At 35.7% G+C, this 24,460-nt stretch overlaps 1 pseudogene; it reads left to right on the forward strand.

Annotated features, from left to right (window-relative positions):
• Positions 1–20,605, forward strand: part of LOC138163675 (large ribosomal subunit protein uL23 pseudogene) — a 42,022-nt pseudogene extending 21,417 nt beyond the window's left edge.
• Positions 20,606–24,460: the final 3,855 nt, after the last annotated feature.

Below are 24,460 nucleotides of genomic sequence, written 5' to 3' on the forward strand. Positions count from 1 at the left end.
CATTTTTATATTAATTAACAGAAGCTGATTTTCTCTTCCTCACATCCCCCTCACAATCAAGACAAAAAAAAAAGCAAAGCCTTTACACAATTTTGCACAGTCAAGTAAAAAAAAACATTCCTATGTTGGCGATATCCAAAACATTTATTCATTTTATTCTACCACCCAAGTCCATCACCTCTCTAATAGGAGCTACATCGCATATTTTTCAGTGGTCTTCTGGCGTCATCTTTTGTTTTTGTTGTTGTTGTTGCTCAAGTTTCTAAGATTCTCCAATTTTTTTTATAAAACCTTCTCTTGTTGGACATTGAGTTCAGTTAGTGGCAATAAAAGAAAACAAACAACCCCATATATAATGCAAATTTTTGAGAAGATAACATTAGTTTATTTTCAGAATACTTCAGAGTATGGAATAATTATACGAAAGTACATTGCACCTTTTTTGGGCTAACCTTTACTGTGTGCTTCCTGGTTGCTCTCTAAAAAAGTTTGTATCTTTATTTCCACCAACAGGGAACTTTTGTGCCTGTTTATCCAGAACACAACCAGCATTCAATTGAATTTATTTTTATTATTTTGACAATTTGATGGATGTGAGTGGATAACTCAAAGTTGTTTTAATTTTCAAATCTTGAATTACTCTTATGGTCAACCATAACTCAAGAGTTTAATAAAATATTTCAATAATTTCATAATAAATATTCATTATTAATCATAAATTCATTGTCTATATACTTATATATGCTCATTTTATATCTTTTGATGGAAAGTAATGTTCTTCTGAACAGGAATTTTTTTATTTTGATCTTTGTGTGTCTAGTACTCAGCTGATTGATAGTCAAGCCCCACCATCTAATTAATTCCTTTTAACTACTGAATAGAAAAATAACAAACCTCACTTGAAATCAATAAAATTAGAATATCTGACTTTATTCCATATTTTTCTTAATTAAATTTTGTGTATAATGTAAGTGGAATTAACTAAGATGAATGCCATAAGGTATGGATACAAATTCATTTACTGCAAAACTTTGAATCGGTTTTTCCAAGGACATTTATTTTTTTTATTTTTTTTAAGCAATAAGGGTTAAGTAACTTGCTCAAGGTTACATGGCCAGGTGTTTCTGGGTGGGTGTTAAGTGTCTGAGCCTGAGATTCGATCTCCAGGTCATCCTGACACTGGAGCCGGTGCTCTTACTTGCTGTGCTACCTGGCCGCCCCAACGACATTTCTTAAATCAATAATTTCTCTCTCCCAGTTAAAAAAAAATCTTTAGGTTTTGCAAATGCTAATATTTTGCATGTTTATGGATGGGGATATGGTGATCCATTTCAAGATCCTACTTGTTCTTTATTTTTTACCAATACCAGATACTTTTGATAATCAAAGTTTGTGATGTTTATAATCTGATCAAGTAAGACCAACTTTATGAGGTCCCTTACTTTAACATTCCTTTGATATTCTTACTCTTTTTTTTAATAGAAATTTTCAATATGACTTATCAATGTCTTAAAAGAAACCACTTGGTATTTGGATAAACTTTGTAATCAATGTATAAATCTATTTGAGAATTGTTCATTTTTACTACAGTATCATTAAATATCTCTCCAATTATCTCATTCTTCCTTTGATTACTTTCTATAGTTTCATAATTGTCCTTGTACAGGCTTAGCATATTTTTTAGTAATCTACTTAAATAGTTCAAAAGTTCTTGTGATCTCCTCAACAAGTTCATTTCCTCCAACAATGATGATTCCAACCCATTCATGGCTGCTCATCCTCGAGGTCATGCACTCTCATACACCCACAAGAAAAAATCCATCTACTGCATTAGAAATATTTCTTATTTTCTTTTCAAATAGAGGAGTAACATTTGAACATTCTGACTGAACTATTTACAAATTGTTCCTCTTTTCAAAATGGGAATTAACTTTTTTTTCCCCAACAACACATTTTTCTGAATGCTTCCACTGTACCATTTCACCGTGATTCCTTGTTCACACTATGTTACACCTTTTTGATGTATTCAATGTGCTTTTCAATTCCCCTTTGATTCATCCTCAACTTAACATCCTTGAAGACTATACTATTATTTGATTCAAAGTCATATGATAACACCAGAAGAATGCTAATGTTTAAAATGTGAGCCTTATTTTAGGGAGAAGCTTGGAGCCATTATATCATTTTATAATTCCTGAGGGCTGTTTAGCCCCTTCTTTTCATCTTCTTCAGATTTAGTGCCTTGTCCATTTGTACGTGTGTGTGATTTGGGGGTTGGGGGTTGTCCTGTTGATGAGCATTGTCTTATTCCATTTCTTATTTGATATGAGTAATAAGAGGGTGATAGATCATACCTATCTGTACTATTTCTTTCAAACTCTCTTGTATGGTATTGACTTAAGTGGGGAAGCAGTGTGTTAGAGTAGAACTTTTAAATTACTGTTTTGCACTACAAAATCAAAAACTTGTTTTATGGTTAACAGAAAATAATAAACACAGCCAACCTGTAGTCTTTATGTTTTTCAATAAGGTTTATCAGTTCATAGATATGGAATAGCAATCTGAAAGTCAGCTAGTTCCCTTCTGAAACTCTCATTCAGGGTCACCTTGATGCTTGTGGAGGTTTATTCTTGAGTTGTTTCAGGCATGCCCCATATCTTGTAACCTCATTCGGGGTTTCCTTGATAAAGATGCTGGAATGGTTTCCTATTTCCTTCTCCAGATCATTTTACAGATGAGGAAATTAAGGCATACAGGTTTAAGTTACTTGGCCAGCGTCACACAGCTAGTAAGTGTCTGAGGCCAGATTTTCCAGATTCATCAAGAAGATGAATCTTTCTGTATCTATACCAGACAATCTACCCACTGCACCTCCTTGCCACCAATCTGTGTAGGTTATCTTTATAAAAATTTTGTTACCAGTTGAAAAGTCAGCATAGATATAGTATTTTGGTTGTTCAGAGGAGGTAAGGAGTATAAGTTTCAAGATTTGTCCAAATATTTTGTAGTCTCTCTTCTTTCATAACTGGAGAATGGATCCATCCAAGTTTGCTCTTTTTTTTTTCAATTTTGGTTTTCTTCACTAACATTTTCGCTTACTCCATTATGACATGTAATTATAACATTAAGAGGTCATATGTTCAAGGACAAAATGTCTTGATGGAGAAAGTAGTTTGCTATAAATTTATTTTTCCAAATATTTTTTCCATTTTACATCTTTATTGTTCTGCTTTCAATTTCATATCATAATACTCTTAAAATGATACACTGCTTTTTCCTGTTTTATGACACTATAGTAGTTATCTCCTAAAATTAGCACTCATAAGAATTAGCACCTATCTTACATGGTTATTCAGAGGATAAAATGAAATAATGTCTAAAGTGATTGTAAATTTTAAAACCTTTTATGAAAAGAAGCTCTCATACTACTATCCTTCTCTAAGATGTTATGTATGATTTGGGTTTCTAAAGATTTTTAGCTTATCTATAATCACAACTTGACAAGTAGATGAGATGGTTGCTGAATGGAGTCATCACCAGGTTCCTTTGGACTCTTGTGTTGACAATTGATTTATGTCAGTTAAATTTCTTTGTGTAATTGCTGTAATCAGTAGTGATGTTCTAATATACAAACTTTCACAATTTTTGAGTGTTACAGTAAATGTGATCATTCTTTTAGTGGTTTTGATCATCTTTGTTGCTAATAAATAAAATGAAAATGATTCATATGATAGAAAACTTTATATCTAATAATTTATTAATAATTTATTAATTTATTAATAATTTATTAAATCTATTTTCTTTTATCAAAGACAGTTGAATTCTTTTGGCTATACTGTCATGTTGTTTTCTGATAATAATGTTTTGGGTTTTTTTTTCATTTACAATATTAGTCACTCAATTTTTTTTCCTGACATCTCTGCAATTACCATAATTTCTAGTGCTCTGAAATATAAAAATAGGAAAAGTAGGTCTGCTTGCTTTGTCCCAAGTTTGTGTGTGTGTGTCTGTCTGTCTGTGTATGCATTGATTACAAGGTTTTCCATTTTGTTGGCTGTTGGCTTGCCATAGACATTTTAAAACAATATGTTGAGAATCTCTTTCTCTCTCTCTCTCTCTCTCTCTCTCTCTCTCTCTCTCTCTCTCTCTCTCTCTCTCTCTCTCTCTCTTTGTGTGTGTGTGTATGTGTGTGCATGTGTATGCATATGTACAAATGTATTGTTTTTAGTTCTTTTGTTAGGGGTAGCTATTTGATTTTTTTTCTCAATTGGTGTTCTTGCATCTATTTATGAAATCATATGGCTTTTAAAAGGACTTTTTGCACATATGCTGCATTATATTTAAATGTTTTCTAACATTAAACAAACATTAAAAGCTCCTTAGCAATGATGGATGAATGTATATTGCAGTTTTCTAATAACTAATTTTTCATTTACAAATATTGAATTTCTATTAAGAAAATCAGCCTAGAATTTGCTTTCCAAATATTATTTTTACTAGTTTTTAATGGCCACACCATAATTGCCCTTTAAAAGTGTTGGGTATTAACATCTTCACCTAATTTTATGAATAATTTTATAATATTGGAACTGTTGTTGGAAAAATTGAAATAATTCATTTTTAAGTCTGTTTAGTGCAAGGTTTTCATTTTTTGTTGGTTTGTTTTTTCTAATGAGGTAAATATTTTATGAACTTTTCATATCTTCCTCCAAGGTTGGATTTTTAAATTTATTCATTTCCCTTTGTGTCAGTTAGGTTAATTTGTAGTTTTTTTATAAATTGTCTATTTCTGTCATATTTCATAACTTGTTGGAATATATAAATGAGTAATCATGAGTGATAATTTTCTTAGGTTCTAGTATATGTTACAATTTAATTGCTTCCCCCCCCTTTTTATCCAGATGTTTTGTTATCCTGTGGACACCTTATCCTCTGAAGCAGAAATTTGGCAGCCACATCAGAGCACATTTTTCTTGTTTTGAGTAGTACAGAAAAAGATTTATGTGATTCAGTGTTAATTATAAGCACCCCAAAATTGATGAATCCCTGTTTCTTGTCCAGCATGAGAAGTTATCCCCAAATGGTGGGAAAATCAGATGTAGACTCAAGAGTTCTGAATAATTAATAATTTTCTTTGAATAATTACTTAAATTAACATATGAATTTTCTACTATATTTAGCTAAACTGAAGTTGAATGATGAAAAGTGATGAATAGTGTTACAAATAGCATCACTTGGCAGAGTGGAAAGTGGGTATCCTTTAAATTTTAGAAGCCCTGAGCTCAAGTCCCACATGTAACATAGTATCTATGTGACTCCAGGCCATTCATTTAAGTTCTCAGTGCTCCTAAGTCATATTCTAAGAGAATAAACTGAGAGTAATATCCTCTTTTCTTTAGTAGAGGGAGTTTCCTCACCAAGAGCCATCTGTATCAATAAAATCACAGATTGGATTAAAATTATTTCTTAAGATTAAGGTTAATATATTTTCTGTTGTTTCACTATGTCCCATCTTCCTCATACTGAAAGGTAACATGGTGGAGTAGAGAGAGTCCTAGTGATTTGACTTTATATCTCTCTACTAATGCTTTATAAGCTGTGTGATCCCAGCAGAGTCACTAAACTTCTGTGATCTTCCCTGTACACACATTTAAAATGTGGACAGTGCCTATATGATATATTTCACAGGTTTTCTACTAGTTAAGGATTTGTTTAATGTGTTTTTCAATTATATTGTTTAGGAAAATTATGCTCTCACTGTCTATCTATGACTATGTACACACACACACACACACACACAACCACAAGCACCCTAGCATACCCAGGATGACCTGCTACCACAGGTTTTACAATCTGCTTTTCAAGGAAAGACTGCTCAAAAAGGGGTTAACAATCCTGCTTTTTTTTTTTCTGGAGAGGGGAAGGCAGGGAAATTGGGGTTAAGTACTTACCTAAGGTCATACACCTAGTAAGTGTCAAGTATCTGAGGCCAAATTTGAACTCGGGTCCTCCTGACTCCAGGGCAGGTGCTCTATTCATTCTACCAGCTAGCTTCCCCAGCAATCCTACTTTTGGGTACATTCACTAGTTCAAGGGAAAAACCAGCACTCTGAACATCAGCGAAAATAAAAGCAGAGGAGTTAGCATAAAGAACAACAGACAGGGCTCTGACTGCCTGATTCAAAGCAGCATTGCTCTACACTCTGTATACACCCCTGGATCGAGGGAGCCTTAATATATGAGCATTTGGGGGTCTGTACAGATGCCTACTCAGAGTCTTAACCAGGAAATCAAATGGTCTTTCTCATTAGCAAACCCCGAAAGCAAAATACCAACTAAGAGTATATATACACTTTTCGAAGCCAGAAGGCATCACAACACTCATAACTCAGTGCTTAATCAACTTAGTATCAAAATGTGTTGAAACCTTCCTACAAGCAAGCCTCCCCCTAAGCAAGCTTCTCATTAGACAAGTCCCTCCCCCAATGGACTCCACATGAAGCCTATTAATGGACAGGGAACACCTTAGTATTCCAATAATACTACACACACACACACACACACACACACACACACACACACATTGAAAACATTTGTGAGCATAAATAAGTTATAATATAGGGAAAGCTCATCCCCAAATTTGAAGTATTATATAAATGTTAATTATTACTACTTCTACTATCATTAATGTTCTTAAAATGACACCCACAATTGCCTTAAGTAAATGGTAATCACGTTGTCATCATCAACTATCCATGTTGACGGTATCTCTTGGTTACCACAGAAATGCATTTTATATCATCCACAAATTTCAAGGGACTGGATTTCTTAGAAACGAAAACAACCAAACGCTTACTAAGGCCCTGATCATATTTATTTCAAGCCAGAGATGCAGAAGCATTGAATCTACTTCTCTCGCTATTCCTTACTGCCATCTTCTGACATGATATATGTTTACTACTAAGGCAATTTGTCACCTCTCCCAAAGACATTGCCAGTCCTGTGCATGGGTTGAATTTCTAGGCAGACCTGAGCAATCGGGGCTCTGCCTTCCATTGAACTACTTTCATTTTTTTTGTTCATTCTCTTTCCCAGTTCTTTTCTCTAGTGAGAAAAGCTAGTTGGCTGATAAGCTGGCTGACAGTTGAATTCATGGCATTGATTGGGGCCCAAACAATCAAGATGGAAGTGAATTGGACTATTGGGCATTTTTGTAATCTAGGATGCAGTCCATTATGGGGAGGGGGTGGAAACTATTATCAGGAATATCTCTTTCTAATGATGGAAATGGTCAATGGGAGGAAAGGGAATAGGATTAGGAGAATTTCCAGAACCATGAACCAGCAAGACATTTGATTTGAATAAAAATGATTTAATAGTAACATAACCCTAGTGTAAATAATTTCCATTATACCCTAGAGACAAATGGCAAAGATATCTGCTTAAAGCACAATACTGTGCAGTATGACATGAATCTGATTATTCTTAATCATGAATTCTGTAGAGTTCTAATGCATTAATGATACACAGAGGATATGATAATAATGGTCAAACTATAAATTCACATTTATATTGCACTTTAAGGTTTATCATTAATAATAATAAAGACTAATGTAACCAGCAAGCCAGGAAATCATTGTCAGGGATATAGGGGTGAATTTCCCTACACTTATTGTCTTTTGTCTTTCCACTTGCTTTCTTTCTTATGGCTTGGAATTTACAGAGTATAAGCATACAACTTAAAGAATGAGCTTGAGTCTTGAGTCTTTGCATTTTGCAACTGTGTAAATTATGGTTAGTATTTCTGTGATCCAAAGGTCACTTCCATAATATTGTCTTACTCTTTCCTCCCAATTTTGTGTTCTCCCCCTCCTATAATTACCTTTATTTAATCTGTATAGGTAGATATTCTCTTTCCTAGTAGAAGGTAAACTCCTTAAGGGAAGACCTCTTCTCTGTGAGGGGTTTATTTTTGTTATTTATTTATGCTTTATTTTGCAGCACCTGGTGATTTGTATATATTAGATGCTTAAGAAATATTTGTTAATTTGAATGTTATTGAATTAATGGAATTCCTTCCAAATCAGTACTCACTCTTTGAATTTCCCCAAGGTCCCATTCACTTTCTTTTTAATGAATCATGAACACATCTTTTAGGCAGAAATAAAAGTACAATAAAACTTCTATTTGATAGAGAGAATCTGGGCTTACAACATTTTCTGATTAGTGACTGCTTAAGTGTGGGACTCCTGTTGGCTTGTATCTCTTATTATTGAAAACCTTTCTAAAATAAATGAATATATTCCCCTGCCACATTGAGTAGATTGAAATAGCTGACTCTGTCTTGATTGAGTGTCAATTTTCAGGGGGTTGCAATCATGAAGAAACATGGCTTATGTTGTCTGAATCGGTAGAGATAGAAAGGGTTTGAGATTCAGTTAAATGTTTAATTTTTACCTTTTATTCTGAAAGTTGCAGTGAGAATCCATGCTTCACATAGGGGCTAGATGAAATGTCTGTTAGAGTTTTTTCATTAACAAATGTCTTCTAATTTGAAAAACCCTGCAATATCTCTGAAAGTATTTTTGAAATATTAATGCTTATCAGAAATATATTGCTTTATTGGCTGACCAATTTTGTTTTTACATCATAGGATCGGATTTAAAATTGGAAGGTGGGAAGGTGGGCAGAGTAGAAGCAGGACCTCCCTGTTACTTCGGCTTCCACCTTCCCCAATCTATGTAAAAAAGGGGATTCCAAAAAAACTTTGGAGCTGTAGAACCCACAAAATGACACAGAGAAGCTAACCTCCCTCTGAGGACAGCCTGGCAGGCCAGTAGGAATCGGCCAGCCCAGCACTCTGGGAGCCAAGACCAGCCCCATGCTGAGGCCTTAGCCGCAGGGCGGCTATGGCCAGAGGGACTCCATATCAGCAGCAGCTGTGGCCCTTTCCAGATTTATCAATACACAGATGTGAAGTACAAAGTGAGAGGTCAGTGCAGTTTGGACTTTGGGACCCAGTAAGTGGGAGTGCATGGCTTTTTCCCCCCCAGGGCAAGAAGCCACTGAGATGCCAGCACAGGCAGCCAGTGCCACGTGGCAGCTTCAGCTCCTGGCCTGCAGAGTGTAGGGGGACCAAGCACCAGTCTGAGGGGTAATCGCTCTTGCTTTAACCTTCTTGGATCTGGATTGCAGTCTAGGGTGGACGTCCTGTTGTGTGTGTCCAGCTTGTCGGAGTGTGTGGAGACCTCAGAGAGGGCACCCATATAATACCTCCAGCAGCTGAGAAAACCCCAGCGTTTGGGAGGAAAGCTCCCCTGTCTGGTGGCAGAGTCCTACTGTGGCAAAAAGCCCAAGGGGCAAGTAACTGAGGGGCAACATGACCAGGCAAAGGAAACAAAGCAGACAGAAGATTCCAACATTAGACTCATATTTTGGGGACAAAAAGGAGCAAATCATGGAACAGGAGGAAAACAGTGAAGTCAGAACTCCTGCACCAAAAGCTTCAAAGGAAAATACAAGCTGGTTACAGGTCATAGAGGACCTTAAGAAGCAGATAAGGAAAGTGGAGGAAAAATTGGGAAGAGAAATGAGAAGAATGCAAGAAAATTGTGAAATGAGAGTCAACAGCCTGACTGAGGAAAATCACAACTTAAAAATAGAATGACTCAAATGGCAAAAGAGGTTCAAAAGGGCAATGAGGAGAAGAATGCCTTAAAAAAGCCAAATTTTCCAGATGGAAAAAGAATCTCAAAAGCTCAATGAGTAGAATCATTATTTCAGAATTAGATTGGAGCAAATGGAAGCTAATGCCTTTATGAGAAATCAAGATGCTGTTAAAGAGATCCAAACAAATGACAGAATAGAAAGCAATGTGAAATATCTCATGGAAAAAACCACTGACCTGGAAAATAGATCCAGGAGAGATAATTAAAAAATTATTTGACTACCTGAAAACCATGATCAAAGTAAGAACCTAGCAATCATCCTCCAGGAAGTTCTCAAAGAAAACTGCTTTGATGTTTTAGAACCAGAGGGCAAAATAGAGGTTGAAAGAATCCATTGATCACCTCTTGAAAAAGAACCCTCCCCCAAAAAACTCCTAGGAATATTATAGTCAGGTTCTGGAATTCCCAGATTAAGGAGAAAATGTTACAAGCAGCCAGGAAGAAACAATTTGAATATTGTGGAAACACAAACAGGATGACCCAGCATCTGGCAGCTTCTACAGTGAGGACCAAAGGGCTTGGAATACAATATTCCAGAACTCAAAGGAGCTGGGATTAAAACCAAGAGTCACCTACGCAGCAAAACTGAGTATCATGTTTCGGGGAAAATATGGTCATTCAGTGGAATAGAGGACTTTCAATCATTCTTGATGAAAAAACCAGAGTTGAATAGAAAATTTGACGTTCAGATACAAGAAGCAAGAGAAGCATGAGAAGGTAAACAAGGAAAAGAAATCATAAGGAACTTATCAAAGTTGAACTATTAACATTCCTACAAGGAAAAACAATAATTGTAACTTATGAAACTTTTCTCAGTAGTTGAAGGGAATAGAAATATATGTGTGTGTGTGTTTGTATGTGTATGTATATATATATGTGTGTGTGTGTATAGATATATTATTATTATTAATACTATTTTACATGTAGTTGGGAAATAAGATATACAGGCTCTGAGGCATAGACATCCACTGGAAAATTTGAAAGGGGTATGGGAGAAAATATGGGAGAGAGCAGATTGGAGGAGGGGATATCCTGTGGCACTGCTATTTTGGGGTGGTGGGTAGGGGGAAAATGGGGAGAAAATTTTTAACTCAAAATCTGGTGGAAACAAATAATGTCAATCAGAAGTTAATAAATCATTAAAAAAATAAAGTTAGAATGCACCTCAGAGTTTATCTACTTCAACTCTCTCATTTTACAGTAAAAAAAAATAGGGAATAAAGGAGAAAGGAGGGGTGAGGAAGGTAGGGAATGTTAAGAATGGAAGGGGAAAGGGAAGGACAGAGTGGAGGAGGGAGCAAAGAATGAAGTGAAGGACAGGGATAAGGGAAGGGGAAAATTGACCAATACATAAGCTATATATACTGATATATACAATTATTCCCATCCATTGTTCCTCACCATCATGTGTACCAGCAATGTGATATTCACAGCATCCACATTGGCTATGAATATGCTGCTGTCGTTGTGAATCACAACATATAACAAGCTCTCCACATGTAGGATGGAACCAAAGCATTTATTCAAATACCAGAAAGCCAAGTGCCCAAACCAGAAATTCAAATCCATTACAGTAACCACAGAGTTGGTACACATGGTCAGAGCAGCAAATACTAACATTCCCAAACCTTCAAAACAAAAGGAACTACCTCATGCAAGGATCCTCCTCTCCTCACTCATGGTAGCTCCTCAGTCTCCACGTTGCTTGCTCCTAGCAGTTTTTATTTCTGGCCTTTCTGGCTGACTCTCAGAAGTTCTCAGTAGCTCTGGCTAGCTTTCAGAAGTTCTCAAATCAGTTCCCAGAAGAATTTCTTCCTGGCTTTCCGAAGTTCTACCTCCCAGCAGTTCTCAATTCATAGCAGTTCTTAGAAATTCTCAGGAACCCAGTAGTTCTCTCTCTCTCTCTCTCTCTCTCTCTCTCTCTCTCTCTCTCTCTCTCTCTCTCTCTCTCTCTCTGTCTTTCTCTGTCTCTCTCTCTCTCTCTCTGTCTTCCTCTCTCTGTCTCTCTGTCTCCCTCTCTCTGTCTCTGTTTCTCTGTCTCTGTCTCTCTGTCTCTCTTTCTGTCTCTCTCTCTCTGTCTCTCTCTCTGTCTGTCTCTGTCTCTCTCTGTCTCTCTGTCTGTCTCTGTCTCTATCTCTCTGTCTCTCTCTCTGTCTCTGTCTCTCTCTTTCTCTGTCTGTCTGTCTGTCTGTCTCTCTCTCTCTCTCTCTATCTTGGGCTTTTCCTTATATATGGTATTAGCTCCTCTCTGTTCTGCCCCTTCTGCTTAAATCAGCAACTTCCTCCCAGTGTGAGATTCACAAGTTCTGGATCTTAATACTTGATATAATCATGAACTTGAAACAAGGTGCAAAGAACTGCTTTGATCACCAATACAAGGGGCATGGAAGAACTTCAAATCCCATTACCATCACACCACAATGAAGGGAAAGATGTGTATTTTCTCTTGTATTCTGCAGGTACAAACTTAGCTATTACAGTTATTCATCTTTCATTTTTTTCCATGTGCCTTTCTGTAGTCATTTTATATATTGTTTAATTAGTTCGGCTTACTTAACTTTGTATCACTTCATATGTCATCACATGTGTTACCTAGTCTCATATAGCAATTATTTTGTTTTTAGGTCTTTGCTACTATAAAAATACGACTATTAATATCTGGATGTATGTCATCATCATCATCATCATCATCATCATCGTAATCATCGTCATTTACTATAACATGTTAAGGTCTGCAAGGAGCCAGATAGTTTGTCTCATTTTGCCCTCCCAACAATCCTTTGCTGTAAATAATATTATTATCCATATTTTACAGATTAGAAGACTTAGGCCAAAAAAGAGAAATTAGAAAATTCAGGGTCACCCACCTATTAAATATCAGAGGAAGAATTGAACTCACATCTTCCTGACACAAGTCCAGTACTACTATGCCTTATACTTCAATTTGATTCACTAGGAGAGTGCTTCTGTCTTACAGTTGTTTGGACCATCAGCTAATAGAGAAATCTCTGGGTTCAAAGTCAGAGAAGAGATTTCTTTTCAAGTTTGAGGCAAGTCTTAGGTTATGATTTTGGACAAATTACTTTACAACCACAATAATAGAGAAAACCAACACTTTTGAAAGATAGTGATTATTCAACTCTGCTTGTATGTCAGGAAACATGCATAAATCTATGCAATGTAGCTAAAATTCATGGTTGTATCCAGCATTTATAAAGCACTTTATGATTTGTGAAATGCTCTACATTTGATCATCACAACTATTATTATCCTCATTTTACAGATAAAGACACTATAGCTAAAAGAGTTTAAGAGACTTCCCATAGTCACAAGGTTGAAATATGTCTGAAACTAAATTTTAAACAAGATCATCCTGACTTCATGTCTAGCATTCTACCACCTAATTGAATTTCAATATATTGAAATTAATTATTTCAACTATCATCTATTTTTATCATTTATTATCCAAATATTTGGCATGAAGTGGATACAACATAAAACGGTAGTGTACTTATTTTGATTGTGTTTTCCTCATTCAACCTCTTTTCCCTTCTTATACTCACCAACCCAGCACCACCATAACCAATTATTTTTCCAGCAAAGAGAATATAAGTTGGGCTCTGTCTGTGTATGTTCAAGCCTGTAGATATATTGGAGGATATATGGACAAGAGTATTAAAAAAGGGAAGTCTCAAGGTTACAAAGACATATGAATACATACATACATACATACATATATATATATATATATATATATATATATATATATATACCAAAATATGTCATCTTATTCCTCTGTTTTTATACATTTTCTACATTCCTGGAGCAGTCTCCTTCCTTCCTTCCATTTCTTCTAACACTTTCCTTCCTTCAAAGCACAATTCAGTAACTGTCTTCTACCCAAGGCATGTCTTAATATTCTTAGTTATTAGTGTTTTTGCATTCTTGAACTACAAATTATTTGGAATATGCTTTGTGTTTCCTTTTATGTAGGAGTTACCTTCCCCATAGGATGAAAGCACCTTGAGGCCAAAGGTTATTTGATTTTTTTTCCTTTCTATCCCAGGCACTCAACAAAGGGTAATGGGCAAATGTGCAGCTTCATGAATACTTGAATTCAATTTGATTTTCTTCTCTGAAAGCTAGAAGAAACCATTGCAATAAGCCAGCCTGAGCTCCCAAAGTCCAATATGATGCAATTTCAATCTTTTGCCATCATAAAGATAGGGATTTATCACCAAATGAATGTCCTTTTGGAGAATAGCAGATGCAGGCTCAAGTCAGGTGATTCAGTATAAAAGAACTGGTATTCTGATTTATGAGTGATACTCTTCCAAAGGTGAGAAGGAAAAAGAAAACCACGAATTTCAATATTATAATGTAGTCTCACATAAAAGCCTGTCTGCATCTAAGAGATGGGCGAAAACTCTCTTTACATGTAACTGGAAAAAATAAAATACTTTTAAGATCTTTTTTAATTTATAGAGAGTTCTCTTCCTGCTAATCCCACTGTTTCTTTTTAGAAAGAACCTCAGTGACTGGGTGAGCTGAGGGAATGAAAGTAGTATCAGTAAAAGATATACAGGCTCGATGTTCTTTTAAAAATCTCAAGGGCAAGACACATTATAGTTGGATGAATATTTCCTATATACTATAATTTGCTAAATGCTATCAGGATGGGCTCATTTGTTAGCTTTATCATATCCACTCTTCCCTGATTTAAGTATTCAACTCTGCCTCCTGGAGGACGACCTTGGGGAAAATATCTCTGATTTTATGATGAAGATCAACAGGAAAATAAGATTCTCTTTTGAGAAATGTGCTTTACAGTTTCTTGTCTATTCTACATAAAAGAGACAAGTTTAATATATGAGAGATGCCTATATTGGGTCAGTAAAGAAAAAGAGGGCCTATTGTACAATAAATATTATTTTCTTGAATTGACTTTCTTTTGACAATCTTTTATTTGTTTATTTTTTGCTTTTTGTAGGGGGGCGGGGAGGCAGGGCAATTGGGGTTAAGTGATTTGCCCAAGGTCAGACGGTTAATAAGTGTTAAGTGTCTGAAGCCAGATTTGAACTGAGGTCCTCCCGACTCCAGGGCTGTTGCTCTATTCACTGTACCACCTAGCCACCCTGATAAACTTTTTCAATTTTTTAGACAACTGAGAAAGAGACTGTTGCATACTGGCAGTAGGATCCATACCACCACCATCCCCTCATTCCCCCCAGACAAATGATAGCGGCTAAATTAAAATCTCTCTTTTTCTCCCTCTTCCCCCTCTCTTTACCTCTCCACTCCTCCCTCTCCATTTACAACCTGCTCTTATATCTTTTATAACTACTTGTGTGACCTTGGATTCTCTGCCTTAAAGTCTCTTAGAAGTCTGTCAATCAATAAGCATTTTTAAAGGAGGTCCTATGTTTCAGGCACCATATTATTTGCCAATGATACAAAGGCAAAAATCAAAACAGCTCCTGTCATCAAGAAAGTCACAGTCTATTGGGAGAGGTACCACATTCATGTATAAAAATAGAAAAATATAACAAATTAAACATCAGGTAATTTGGCAGTGAAAGGACTTTAAAAAAATCTGGGATACAAACACTCATTCTAAATAGCAGAAATATTATCAACTAGTCAAAGACTTCAATTATATTGTCTGTGTGTTGATTAATAATTATTGTGTTAAAATGAGTTACCAATTAAATCAGATTACGTAATGGTAGATAGTTAGACACAGAGCTAGTAATCAATCAAGATGATTACCTATAGCAAAGTTGTAATTATTCTAAGTGGGTGATTAAATCTACTCATGATTTAGCAGTGATTACTTTAGTAGTAATCTGCTTATGCTGAAATTGTCCAGTAGATAGGGAAATTAACTCTAAATAGTTTAGAATAAATTCCTCCCCAAACATCCTAAGAGCATTGATCAGATTTGAATATGATGAATTATAGTGAATTGTGTCTGGTGGAAAAAGATGTGGTTCATCTTTGAAGCTTTACAAAGCTTAAAACATATCATATTATATTTGAACATAATATAAGGAACTGGTTAATCCACTGAGTAGAAGACTGTAGTAGGTATTGTCTATATGTGTATATATATATATATATATATACATGTAGACAATACATACATACATACACACACACATATATACACACACACACACACACAAAGAGATGACGGTGGAGATTGGGAAAGAAGGGAGGCAAATAGTCATAGAATTGTTGAATGTTTGAAATGGAAAGAATCTTAGAAATAATCTACAGATTTCTGAAAGAAGAAAATGAGACCAAGAGAAGAAAACTAACTTGACCAATGTCACAAAGATAACAAATATTAGGTCTTTTTTTTTCCGGTTAATGGTTCCATGAAGTTTATTTTTTCTATTCTCATGCTTCTTATTAGTGGAAGCATAACGATCATTTCCTTAGCAAAAATGCAACACAATAATAGAATAATTCCATATTCTAAAATATTATTCAATTGTGGTTGTTTTGTTTATTTCATTAAAGCAAAAACAGAAATGATTGTTCGTACTTGGGTTCTAAGCATTCAGTTATAGAAAAAGGGCAACCATCCACGTTCGGGAGGAATAGAGCAAGGTTCAAAAGAAGAGCATAGGAATGGCCTAAAAAAGATAGGAATAGGAACTAGAACTCATGGGAAAGCTAAGAGACTACAGCTAGGCAAGGTGGGCGGCAAAATGATGCTTTACAGGTCAAGGTGAGTAAGTGGGACACGATTACAGATGACATCAGGAGTCATACACTTCACTAAAAACATGAGCCAAGACTTTTAATTCCAGAATCCAGGTAATTAATCAAGCTCTAATGGTTTAGACAATATATAAGGCAAGTATCTATGGGAAAAGTTGTGATAATGAACCCAGACAAGTATATTGGAAGGAAAAGAAGATAAGAATCCAGTCAAGGAATCTGGGTTTCATACAAGAAACTAGCAGGCTAAAACTGAGTCAATCATTTGCCTGAACTAATGGTATTTTATATTATACTACAAAGATGGCTAACTTCCATTGTAAGTATTTAAGGCAATGGAAAAAAGAACATAAATAGTGGAGCCGGGGACAGGCAGCTCTTGGCAAAAGGAAAATGTTTGATTAGTGGAGAAATGTAAAGAAATAAATAAATAAGGGAAATTTATCTTTGGAAAGAGGAGGGATTACACTCAGTTGGAAATAGTACATCTGGTAATGGAAAAAAAATGAAAAAAAAGAAGGAAAGAAAGAATTTCTGAATATATGTGTTATGTATGTATGTTTTAAGGTGTTATGAATAACACCATAAAAAATAGACTAAATCAAATGGCAAAAGAGGCTCAAAAAGGCAATGAGGAGAAGAATGCCTTAAAAAGTGGAATTTGCCAAATGGAAAAAGAATCTCAAAAGCTCATTGAAGAGATTCATTCCTTCAGAATTGGATTGGAGCAAATGGAAACTAGTGACTTTATGAGAAATCAAGATACTATTGAACAGATCCAAACAAATGAAGAAATAGACTGACCTGGAAAATAGATCCAGGAGAGATGATTAAAAAATTATTGGACCACCTGAAAGTCATGATCAAAAAAAGAACCTAGAACTCATCCTTCAAAAATTCTCAAGGAAAATTGCCCTAATGTTTTAGAACCAGAGGGCAAAATAGAGGTTGAAAGAATCCACTGATCACCTCCTGAAAAAGATCCCCAAAAGAAAATTCCTAGGAATATTATAGCCAGGTTCTGGGATTCCCAGATCAAGGAGAAAATATTACAAGCAGCCAAGAATAAATAATTTGAATATTGTGGAAACACAATCAGTATAAAACAAGATCTGGCAGCTTCTATGTTGAAGGATTGAAAGACTTGGAATTTGATATTCCGGAGGTCAAAGGAGCTGGGATTAAAACCAAAATCACCTCCCCAGAAAAGCTGGGCCTCACATTTAAGGGGAAAATATGATAATTCAATGAAATAGAGAACTTTAAAGCATTCTTGATAAAAAAAAAAGAGTTGAATGTAAAATTTGACATTCAGATAGAAGAAGCAATAGAAGCATGAGAAGGTAAACAGGGAAATCATAAGGAATTTTCACAGTAGAACTATTTACATTCCTACATGGAAAAATGATAATTGTAACTCATGAAACTTTTCTCAGTATGAGAATAGTTGAAGGGAATATAAATCTATATATATATATATATATATATGTACATATATACACACATGTAAATATATAGGAAGGTATATGGGCATATGAATTCATATGTGAGTGTGTATATATGTGTAGAGGTATACATAGTCAGAGGGTACAGGACCAATTGAATAGGAAGGAATGATACTTAAAAGGTGAAATTGAAAGGTGAGAGAGGAATATAATGAGAGGAAATCGGGAGAGACAGCATGGGGTGAATTATCTCATACAGAAGAGGCAAGGGAAAACTGTTACAATGGAGGTGAACAGAAAGCAAAAAGGAATGGGTCAACCTTACTTTCATTGAATTTGGCTTAGGGAGGGAATGACATACACAATAAATAAGGTATATCACCATACAGTTTAGTAGGGGGGAAGGGGATGAGAGGGGGATGATGGAGGGGATGGCAGGTTGGGGGTGAGAGTGAAGTTAGAAGCACACACTTTTGAAATGGAACAGAGTCAAAGTAAAGAATAAATCAAGAGAGGGGAAGGATAGGATGGAGGGAAATATAGTCAGTCTTTCACAATATATCCACTATGGAAATGTACAGTGTAGCTACACATGTACAACCTATATTGAATTGCTTATTTTCCCAGTAACCATGGGTGATGATGGAGGAAGGGACAGAATCTGGAATTCAAAGTTTTAAAATCAATTTAAAAAAATATATTATTTTTTACATGTAACTGGGAAATAAGATATACAGGCACTGGGGTATAGAGATCCATCTTGCCCTACTGCAAGGTCAGAGGGGAGATGGAAAAGGATATAGGAGAGAGCAGAATGGGGGAGGGGGTATACAGTGGGATCACTGTTTTGAGGTGGTGGGTAGGGGAATGAAGGGGAGAAAATTTGTAACTCGTAATCTTGTGGAAATGAATGATGTAAACTAAAATAAACATAAATTTACTTTAAAATAAATAAAATAAAATAGGTGAAAAAAAGAAGGAAAGAGAAAATTTCTGAATGTATGTGTTGATAAAAGTTCATGACAGCATAACTGACCAAGAACCAACTGGAAAGAGCTGGATAAAGGAAGTAAGAGAAACAAATCTTTGAAAGATAGTCACAGAAATGGGGCATATATAGTACATTTCAAAAATTGTAAATGATGTTGTTCATATTCCTAAACAGACATGTGTGTACACTTCTTAGAATCATAAATCTTTTAGATGGAAAGAACAGATCTTAGAAACCGGCTACCCCAACACATGCCTGAACAAGGATAATCTCTACAATGTGTTCAATAAGTTATCTTAGCCTCTCATTCCTTTAAGAATTCTAATGAAAGAATATTGTTGTTGTTTGTCTTTCATTCTTGAAAGGGATCAATTATATCAGGAAGGTGCTGTCTTGCTGTACAAGTGAATTGGATTTGTGAGGTAGGGCAGTGCAACCTCACCAGACTCACTCTCTCCTCCAGAGTCAATTGGATCCAGTGCAAGATATAGATAAGTACTGGAGATGGCCCTGGATGCAGTGGGAGATCTTGGGCTTTATAAGTTAAGGTCTTTCCCAGGTCTTAAGTTTATCTGAGTCAATACCCATTCAGTGATTAAGGCTTAGAAAGAAATGAGACAAAAAATGGCTTCTTTTATGTACTAAAATAAAATTCAATCTGTAAGAACACTCATTAAATGAAGAGCATTCAGAAGAAAGAGGACCAGTTGGTGAAGTGTCATGAGATCATAAATATTTACTGATGGAACTGGCTGGAGAAGACAAGATTTAACCAGATGAGAAAGTTAGCTTCAAATACTTGAAGGCATATTATATGGAAGAAAGATTATATTTTCTGGTTGACTACGGAAGACAGAACCTGGAAGTATGGATGAAAGTTGCAAATAAACAAAATTATACTAAAAGGAAGGAAAAATATTTCATAACACCTAGAGTTGTCCCAAATGGCAAAGGGCAGCTTGGGAAAAGGCTGGTGACTTTGCACAGCCATGTCTCACTGAAATCCCATTCACCTGCAAGTCAAGACATCACCTTCCTGATGAATTTCCCTTATTTTCTTACATTTCTCCACGAATCAAACATTTTCCTTTTGTCAGGAGCTGCTTGTCCTTGTCTTCACTGTTTAGATTAGTTTGTTTGTTTGTTTTTACCATTGCCTTAAATACTTATGGTGGGAGTTAGTCATCTTTGGAGTGTGATTTAAAGTACCATTAATTCAGCCTTTCCCCCAAGATGGCGCTGAAGGAAAAGAAGGAAGCTGTTGTCGTCTCCCCCCCCCCCAAGACAGAAGCCAAGTCCAAGCCTTGAAGGCCAAGAAGGCAGTGCTGAAGGGTGTCCATAGCCACAAAAAGAAGAAGATCCATACATCCCCCACCTTCTGGCGACTCAAGACACTGAGACTTCAAAGGCAGCCCAAATACCTTCGGAAGAGTGCCCCTCGCAAAAACAAGCTCGATCACTATGCCATCATTAAGTTTCCCTTGACCACTGAGTCTGCTATGAAGAAGACTGAGGACAACAATACCCTAGTCTTCATTGTGGATGTCAAGGTCAACAAGCATGAGATCAAGCAGGCCATAAAGAAGCTGTATGACATCGATGTGGCCAAGGTCAACACACTGATCCGGCCTGATGGAGAGAAGAAGGCCTATGTCCATCTTGCTCCAGACTATGATGCTTTAGATGTTGCCAACAAAATTGGAATCATCTAAATTGCTTTGTCCCATTCACCTACAATAAAAATAAAGTTTTCCAGAATAAAAAAAAAATACCATTAGTTCAGTTTTAGCCTGCTAGTTTCTTGTATGAAACCAAGATTCCTTGATTGGATTCTTATCCTCCTTTACTTTCAGAGATTTGGCCAAAACAGAAACAATTGCTATTTTCTCTCACTCTGAGCTATCAGACACCAATTTTATTTCTATGGAGGATGCACTAGGACCTATTATGGGAAATTAGTGAGAGCCAGTGATTTGGGCTTAAGGCATGATGATCATGTAGCTCCATTTGAATTCCAATGAATTTTGTCAAAAGTTGTTTTCCCAATGCTGTATGCAAAGAAATAATAAATGAAACTACATGGGGCAAAATGATTAGTTGTCTCAGGTTTTTTTTTTTTTAATAACAGAACAAGTAAGTAGGAAGAAGGAAAAAAATATGTAGCCCATAAATCCAAAGAAATCTTGTGAGATTTGCTGATCAAAATATATATTCCTTTGGGCAAAGCAACCAAAGATAAGGGTATGATTTCCTATGTGGATAGAGAGAGAGGATAGAAAGGATAGAACAAGGGAGGGAAGAAAGGAGGGCGAGAGGGAGCTACCATTGCCCAACTGAAACAGGCTAGTTGGGGACCTAGTGGGACAGCTACTACTGCTCGACGATTGTTGATTATCCTTCATTCTCAAAGTGGACTGATGACATCAGGAAGGTGATTGCCATTTGGGACAACACTAGTTGTTATGAAATATTTTCCTTCCTTTTAGTATAATTTTGTTTCTTTGCAACTTTCATCCATAGTTCCGGTTTCTGTCTCTTCTATAGTCAAGCAGAAAATATAATCTTTCTTCCAAGTATCCAATATATAATGCCTTCAAGTATTTGAAGCTAGCTATCTCATTTGCTTAAATCTTTTCTTTTCTAGCCTAAACAGTTCCATCAGTCAGTATTTATGATCTCATGGCCCTTCACTATCTGGTCTGCTTAATTCTGAATGTTCTTCATTTAAGGAATGTTCTTAAAATGTGGCATCCAGAACTGAACACAATACTACATATGATATAGTCGAAATTAATCCCAACAGAAATATCTCTTCCCTCAATCTAGACACTTTGTATGTTTCAGTTCAGTCTAGGATTATGGTAGCATTTATAAAGCACTATATCCAAATGGTGATCTTGAAATTATAGTACACAAAAACTCACATACTTATTTTTTATGTATACTGTTAAATAGCTATAACCACTCCATTTTATATCTATAGCCTTGTTCTTTTTTTTTAATACAAGTGTGTGGCTTTCAACATGTCCCTGTTAAAATGCACCATATTTAACTAAGTCCAGTGTTTAAGCCTGTCTAGGTATATTGCCCCCTGACTCTCACCCAATATACACAAAACCTCTAGCTCCTAGATTTGTGTCATCTGAAAGTTTGTTCAGCAAGTCACCTATTCCTGTGCCCAAGTAATTGATAAAAATATTAAATAATACTATGCTCATTCACATATCCTTGTGTCTCTGCACTAGAAACCTTCTGAGTTTACCTCAGGGTCATAATATCCCTTCCTTCCCGTCACTATAAATCCACTTAACTTCACTGTCATATAAGTTGTTGTCTCTTCATGTTGTCCATGGTGACAAGAAAAGAATCAAATATATTACCAAAATCTAGATAAACTATATCCACAATTCCCTTGATTGCCCTGTCTAGTCAGTGGTCTTGGAATTCATGGAGATGACTGCCATTCTATAACTTAGAGTCTTCAGGAATTGCCCGAGGTTCAGAGAAGTGAATTAGGTATAGATGGTCATATAGTAAGTATCAGAGTGAGGATCTGAAATTAATAGTATCACAAATCTAGAAATGGAAGAGATGTCAGGTCAAATTCTATAATTTACTTGTAACATAACAGAGGCCTAGTGAATTTAACTTATTTGTCTGTCAGTTAGGTATTAAGTGTTAGAGAAATTTTTAAACCTGTGTTTTCCTGTTCCTGGAACCAGCATACTCTATGCTGCCATCAAGAATTTGGACTGTCTTTAAAAAAGGGAATTAGGTTGAAGGGGTAGGGAACCTATGGCCTTGGAGTCACATGTGGCCATCTAGGTCCTCAAGTGTGGCCCCTTTAACTGAAACCCTTTGAATGGAATAAATTGCCTTAAAATAATGTGTTCTAGGGGCATCTAGATGGCACAGTGAATAAAGCACTGGTCCTGGAGTCAGGAGGAACTGAATTCAAATCTGGCCTCAGACATTTAACACTAACTGTGTTACCCTGGGCATGTCACTTAACCCCAATTGCCCTGCCTTCCCCCCTCCAAAAAGCAAAAAAAAAAAGAGAGAATAATGTGTTCTGTAAAACTTGGACTCGATCGAAGGACATCCCCCAAGAACCTTGAAAGGCCTCATGTGTCCTCAAGACCACAGGTCTGGTATTCTAATATGATGTTCTTGATGAAAAGATTTGGATCACTGTTTTCTAAATTCTCATTATGTGTCTCTTTACTTGTGTTCTAAAATTTTGCTGGGATACAAATTTTGAGCTTATTGGCTTACAATTTGCAAATAGTCCTTTTTTTTCTCATTCGTGAAAATTAGAGCACTTGCCTTTGCCTATTTCTGTATCATATCTCCTATTCTTTCCCAGATTCAATTTTTGTTTGAAGTCTGATTTTCCCTACCAGAATGCAAGTATTTCATGTAGGCCACCAAACTTAAGGTTACTGAAGATAGCAAGATATTCCCTTACAATGTCCCTAGGTATAATAGATATTTCCATATTATCTCTTTACATTCTGTATTTTCTAGTTCTAAGAACATTTGTTTTGACAGATAAGATGGATATAAAATAATAGTTTGTCTTATCTGTCACACCTTCTAAACTACATAAAAAATCCTACAGGAAGAAGGGCATCTAGGAAAATACCAACACAATAGAATCATTCCTTTTGGAGAAGAAAATCCTGAAGAGAATTCAACTCGATAATTATACTTTGTTTTGTTTCTTTCTTTTTTTGAGTGAGGTGATTCAATCCACACTTTAGCTGATATTTTGAATGCCCACTAAGTCGTTCCATTCATTCATATCTGTGAGTTGTATTCTTAAAATTATTTAAAGTGCTGAGAGATTAACTGACTTGTCCATGTTTACAAAATATGTATCAGATACAAGAAAAAAAACAAAATTTTCATGGCCCTCTATCTGTTATATCATGCATCCTGCCATAACTTAATTTAATGAGGGTCTATTTACCACCACATAGGTAATTAATGCTATGCTACAAGAGTACATAAAACCTTTTTACTTTCTCTTGTTTTCTTCCAATTTTACTGAGAAGAGGTACATCAAGGATGGAGAGATTCAACATAATAGAATTTGGTTTAGTTAATGGCTAACATTTTAAACAGTGTCATTCAGTAGGGGGACATAAATTGTCCTTTTGATTCTGCTCCCATCATTCTGTGTCTGTTCCTACACATCTTTCAATTTTTAAGTCATCTCACTCCTCATTACTTATAACACAATTATATTCTATCACCATAACATTCAAAATTTATCTAGCCATTTTCCAATTATTGAGCTTCCTTGTAGTTCCCAGTTATTTGACACCACAAAAAGCCCTGCTATAAATAATTTTGCACATTCTAGATTCAATAGTATGAAAATGGACAATTTTGAGAAATTTTGTGAACTAATAAAGAATGAAATGAACAGAACAAGGAGAATAGTTTATACACTAGCAATAACATTAGAAAAAAAATCTTTGAAGGCTTTGCAATGACCACTTGTGGAACTGATGGACCAGTGATGAAATAAATACACCATATATTTCAATGTAAAGTACAAA

The sequence above is a fragment of the Petaurus breviceps genome, unplaced genomic scaffold (assembly GCF_028583685.1).
Source record: "Petaurus breviceps papuanus isolate PSGF00001 unplaced genomic scaffold, PetGlider_PUasm1.0 188, whole genome shotgun sequence".
Classification (NCBI taxonomy): Eukaryota; Metazoa; Chordata; class Mammalia; order Diprotodontia; family Petauridae; genus Petaurus; species Petaurus breviceps.